General features: G+C 45.8%; 1 long non-coding RNA gene across 1 annotated transcript; it reads right to left on the bottom strand.

Moving 5' to 3' along the window:
• Nucleotides 1–2,078: 2,078 nt before the first annotated feature.
• Nucleotides 2,079–3,473, bottom strand: LOC115265689 (uncharacterized). The gene is made up of 2 exons (XR_003896831.2): nt 3,220–3,473; nt 2,079–3,118 (listed from the first exon to the last, which is right to left on the bottom strand). It is a non-coding gene; the product is annotated as an uncharacterized LOC115265689 (long non-coding RNA).
• Nucleotides 3,474–6,099: the final 2,626 nt, after the last annotated feature.

Raw genomic sequence — 6,099 nt, 5'->3', positions numbered from 1 at the left:
ACACTAACGCCACCAAACACCATATTGCCACAGTCAGTGGTGAATTGAAACATTTCAAGTGGTGAATTAAATTAGTATGGGAAATTAACCGACTGCAGCGCCACGCTATTGCCACTTGTGTTGCCGATTTCAAATGGCCGTTAAATTCCTTACACAGTTTCGGAACTGGACTTGGATGTCTGTTCTCTGTGCCCAGAACCAGAACATATGTTAATATCAATGTTTAATAAAGGCACTAAATAGTATTGCAAATACCTGTTTGTCTTGAATGCTTACACTTCTTTTCTCCGGTGACTGCATTGAAAAATTATGTATGTACAATCTTCACTGTATGTTGGCAACTGGGTGCTGCGAATAGAATCAAAACGGTTGTCCAGGTATCTTCATTTACCGCTGTCAAAATTCCAAAGAATGACCTGAAGGAATTTATTAAAGTTCCCGAAAAATTATCTAAAGCAGTTTTTTGGGCAAAACTGAAGCAGTGCAGGGTGCTGTAGGTTCACACTTTGCCTCCGGGTAGATGGGCTGACAGTTGTCGGATAGGGTGTGGCCTGAGCAATTAAAATTACAATAACTGAAGTAGTACTGGGTGTTATCCCTGAAGGTAAACTTTGAAGAGCCCCTAAAGTAGTTCCAATATCAGAAGGTCGGCGCCAAAGGCACGTTATCCGCTATTTGCACATTTGCACATTTCATCCAACCAGGGACTTTTCGTAATAGAAATTACCTTGACTTCCTTGAGCACAGAGTATCTTCGTGCCTGCCACGCCATATTTATTATTGTTGTTTATGTATTTGTATTTAACATATTTATTTTGTGTGATTGACCAAAAGTTCTAGAAAATATTGTGGAATTGGCATCTAGTGGATTGGTTTCCAAAATAGCATCATGGACCATGGACTAAACTACCAGAAATGCCAGACACCTCCTAGAATCTTGAATGGAATGTTAAAAAAAGCTTACAGATTCTGGAATATTGTATCTTTTGTTAACTGCCAAAAGATCTTGAGGATCTCCAGGAATTCCTTCAGGTAGATTCCTCCAGAAATTCCATCAAGGATTCCTCCATGAATTTCTTCCAGGATTCCTCCAGGAATTTCCTTCAAGCATTCCTCCAGGAATTCCTTCAATACTTGGAATACTTGGAGGAATTCCTGAAAAATTTAGGAGGAATTTTCGGAGAAATCTCTTCAGGAATCTCTGAAGGAATCCCTGGATGAATTCTTGGAGGAATTTGTGAAGGAATTTCTAAAGCAATCCATGGAGAAATTCTTGCATGAATCTCTGGAGGAATCTCTGTAAAAACGTCTTGAAGAATTCCTGGAGGAATCACTGGAGAAATTCCGGGAGGAATTTCTGAAGGTATCCCTGGAGGAATTCCTGGAGGCATCCGTTGAATAATCCATGGAAAACTTATTGGAGGAATATCTGGAAAAATTCCTGACGGAATCCCTGGGGGATTTCTTGGAGGAATCCCTTGTGGAATTCCTGGAGAAATTCTTGGAGGAATCCCTGGAGAAACTTTTGAAGAAATTCTTGAAAGTTTCCTTGGAGTTTTTCTGGGAGGTACTCTGAAGAAATTCCTGGAAGAATTCTTGGAGGAATTCCTGAAGGAATCCTTGGAAAAATTCCTGGAAGATTTTTTGGAGGAATCTTTGCAGAAATCTCTGAAAGAATTCTTGGAGGAATTCGTGAATGAATTCCTGAAGGAATCCTTGAAGAAATTTCTGGAGGCATCTCTGGAGGAACTTCTGGAAGAATTCCTGGAGAAATCCCTGGAGGAATACTTGGAGAAATCTCTGGAGGAATCCCTGAAGGAATTCCTGGAGGAATCCCTGGAAGAATGTCTGTGAAAATTCCTGTGGGTATTTTTGGAGGAACTCCTGGAGAAATCCCTGGAGGAATTCCCTGGAAGAATTTTAGGAGGAATCTCTGGAGGAATTCCTGATGGAATCCCTTTCTGAATTTCTGAAGGATGTTCGAAAACCCACATGATCGCGGCCGGATTATTGGTTCTGGCGTTCTGATCCGCCGTTCCGCAAAGAAGTTTTCTCCAATAGTACCTTAAACAGTGACAAAGTTAAAACATGATTAAATTTATTCAAGATTATAATTTTGAAATTCATTTGCTGAAATTACACTCCGCGTAAACATCGCGGCATCATATCCATTGAGATTTGTGATGCGCATAAGCAGCTTCCACAAGCAGACGTTCACGAACTTCTAGATACCGATTTTACGGCCTTTCCTGCTGGTCCGATCATCCTCATGATTCATTTGAGTTACTTCACCGGGCATATACCGCCACCTGGATGCCCTTCCGGTACAGCAAGCTTTGGTATCGGGATGATTTTGATAAGATGAGAACTTTTCGTTACGTCGTCATCGTCGTCATTGGACGACATGTTTTATACGCACCCCATCGGTGGCAACCGAATCGCTACTCGGGTCGTTGCTCAGAACACAGGTGGTCCGCAGCCGTCACGGCGCAACGTGCTGCCAGTAGGTAATGTGCCGGATGCCAGTTCGCAGGATGACAACAATTCTCGAAGATCCTGGGCCAACTCGGCGTGGTTGTTGCGAAAGTGGGCCACCGACCATAGCCGCTGGTTCTGATGGATCAACGGTGTGGCCTCTTCAACAGTAACCGTAGTTCATCGATGTTAGGCCACAAGTGTCGTTTGATATTTTCGTTAGCAAGTTCTGTCGAGTGCCGAAGGACGTTGGTAGGAAAACGGCCGGGATCGATCTATTTTCCAGTTTGAGGCTTGATTGTTGAAGGCTGATTTTCAGATAGTTCACGACGTATTGTTTAGCTTATGGGCCTTTTCGGTTAGCTAATCTTTACCGGCTCTTTTGTGGGTAATCCGTTGTCATCCTCGATCTGCGTTATCTCATAGCGATCCAACCATTTGAAATTTTGGACCTTCTGGAACTGCACAACCTACCAGACCTACCATGTTGATTTGGAGACTTGATCCCATCCGGCAATCGACCGAGATCCCGTTTCTGGAGGTTCCACTGTGATTTGTTGTGCTCATTTACTGTTTGGGTGCGCCAGGTTGTCCTCGTTGATTACTTGATGCTGCAGATTTGGTACCGCAGCCGGCGCTTGTTCTATAAAATAGATAAAATATCCTAAATTAATAAAAAACAAGTTTAAAACATTTTTTTTTCTTATTGACACATATATTTTAATTATTAGAGAGTTTACTTACCAAAAAACTTGTATTGCAATTTGTTTTCAACAACACTCGATCTCTCTCGACACCTCTGGAGGTTGCGACTCTTCTCACCCGCAAACGTCACTTGAAAGCGACGTTTGTCGATCAAAATCGACTATGAGAATGCGGTGAGAGTTCATTGGTGTTCACTCACATCGACTCTTCTCACCGCATTCGACTACGGGAATCGGGTGACACATTCGACTCGACTTTCGTCACCTCATTCGAAGTGCAGAATGAGCACATTTGCCTCACTTTGCCTAGGGTATAACTTGTTATACAGCCGTCGGATCACTTCGCGGTATTTGACAAAGTTCTTTGGCATATATGTGCTCATTCTGCGAATGGAGTGACGTGAGAAAAGTCGGAGTCGTATATCGAGATGAGGAATCCACTCTCGAATGAAGTGACTCGCCGTGTAAATCAAATGGAGAGTCACCTCATTCGAGTCGAGATTTCTCACCTCGATATACGACTCCGACTTTTCTCACGTCACTCCATTCGCAGAATGAGCACAATAGTCACCTACAATAATACAAAAGAGTTTATTTATTGAACCCTTACAGCGCCAACTAGCGGCAAAATTCGAAAACATATGTGCTCATTCTGCGAATGGAGTGACGCGAGAAAAGTCGGAGTCGTATATCGAGGTGAGGAATACCGTCTCGAATGAAGTGACTCGCCGTGTAAATCAAATGGAGAGTCACCTCATTCGAGTCGAGATTTCTCACGTCGATACACGACTCCGACTTTTCTCACGTCACTCCATTCGCAGAATCAGCACAATAAAATTTTCGCATACATTTGGCCAAGTTTTCCCATTCAAACTTCAAGCGTTTTGAGTGCCCCCTTAGGCTCAGCTGATATTCCTCAAATTTTGAACGTAGCTTCTGGGAGTCCAAAACAACTGATTTAGGAGGTAAGACTTGGCATTTTTCGAAATTTTTGTTTTATACAACGCTTCGAGAGGTCCGGATGACCCCATTCACAGGCTCAAAGTTGCTGTTGACCTTAGGTACCGGATTGTCCGCTTTGCTTCTGTCCAGTCTGCTTCCGTTGGCCGACTTACTTTGCGACCGAGAATTGAAGCACTGATGGCGATGCCCGGCCTCGTGTTTACCAGGCTCTGGAACTCGTCGTTTCTAGGCATGGGCTCCTCCTCCTTCTGCTGTGCATTTGGGTACCCAGGGTCCATCGGTATCGAAGAAAGGCTTCGCATTTGTTTGTCCAAATCGTTCGGCAACTTTCTCGATGTAGGACCTTTGGCTCAGGAAAAACTGTCCATCGGATCGGGTAACTTTGATGCCCAAATAGTGCTTCACATCTCATCTCTCAGGCACGTTATGGTGAACTGCCTCGCAAGATGCTTCCGAACTCTTTCGTACTCTGCTTCTGTGTCGGTTACAATCAGCATATCGTCCACATATAGCAATATGAACGACTTCTTTTTCTTCCAGGTTTTCACGAACAGACAGGGATCCGCATCAGACGGAACGTACCCAAGTTGCTTCAATACATCGTTGATTTTGGCATTCCAGACTCTGCCGGCCTGCTTGAGTCCATAGAGGCTTTTCCGTAACAGGCATACCTCGTTTCCGGTCCCGCCTTGGAACCCTTTCGGCTGTTTCATGAAGATGATCTCCTTGAGCTCTCCATGCAAATACGCCGTCTTCACGTCGACGTGCTTGACCAACATACCTCGCCGGGCGGCGACACTCAACAACGTCCGAAAAGTGGTTTGCTTGGCAACTGGCGCAAACACCTCGTCGTAGTCGGTCCCGTACTGCTGACTGAAGCCTTGTGCCACGAGTCTGGCTTTGTAGCGGATAACACTTCCGCTCTCGTCCGTCTTCTTCTTAAAAATCCATTTGCAGCCAATCGCTCTCTTTTTTGGCGGCAAACGAACAACATCCCATGTGGAGTTTTCTTCGAGCGACTGCATCTCCTCCGCTATGGCTTGCTTCCACATATCGCGCTCGGGCCCGGACATTGCTTCCTCAAATGTGCGGGGCTCGTCATCGTCGTGTATCGCTACGCGTCCGGCATCACTGTACCGCTGTGGTGGAATCCCTTTTGTGGTACGTTCCGATCGCCTAACTACTGATACATCGGCATCGCCGCCGACGGCCTGCTCCTCCTGCTCACTGTCGGATGTACCGGATCCTTCCGGCGCGTCCTCCACGTACGGCTCTTCATTAGCATCGTCGTAGCTGGTCTCGAACCCACGGAAATCGGATTCGTCCGATTCGTCATCGCTGTCATCCACGTTTGCTGGAATAACGGGTGCATCAGGCTTCTGTTGTTCGAGGAGTTTGAAAGGGTAATCCCTGTTGAGGTTCGGCGGTACGAACCTCATCCTTTGACAGGAACCTGCAATCACGGCTGACGATCAACTTGTCGTTGCTTGAGTCCATGAAACGATACGCCTTATGGTGCAAGGAGTACCCAACAAATAACATCTTGCGAGATTTTGCTTCTAACTTTCCTCTTTTCTCCTTAGGAATCCAAACGTACGCCGGCGACCCAAACATCCGGAGATGGCTCAGGTCCGGCTTCGTTCCATGCCAGAGTTCGAACGGAGTTTCCCTCAGCAGCTTCGTCGGCAATCGGTTTTGAAGATAACTTGCCGTGTTTACCGCTTCGGCCCAGTACTTCAGCGGCATTCTCGCGTCCAGCAGCATGCAGCGCGCCATTTCGACCATATAGCGGTTTTTCCTCTCCGCCACTCCGTTTTGCTGCGGGGTGTATGCAGTGGTGAACTGCTGTCGAATCCCTTCGGATCTGCAGAACACTTCCAGCGCGTTACTCCGATATTCACCACCCTGGTCGGAACGTATGACCTTCGGCGGCCTGCCGAATTCGATCTTCACCATC

This window comes from Aedes albopictus, chromosome 2 (genome assembly GCF_035046485.1).
Source record: "Aedes albopictus strain Foshan chromosome 2, AalbF5, whole genome shotgun sequence".
In the NCBI taxonomy this organism is placed as follows: Eukaryota; Metazoa; Arthropoda; class Insecta; order Diptera; family Culicidae; genus Aedes; species Aedes albopictus.
Note: the sequence above shows the minus strand (reverse complement) of the source record. Positions and strands in the feature narration are given on the sequence as shown.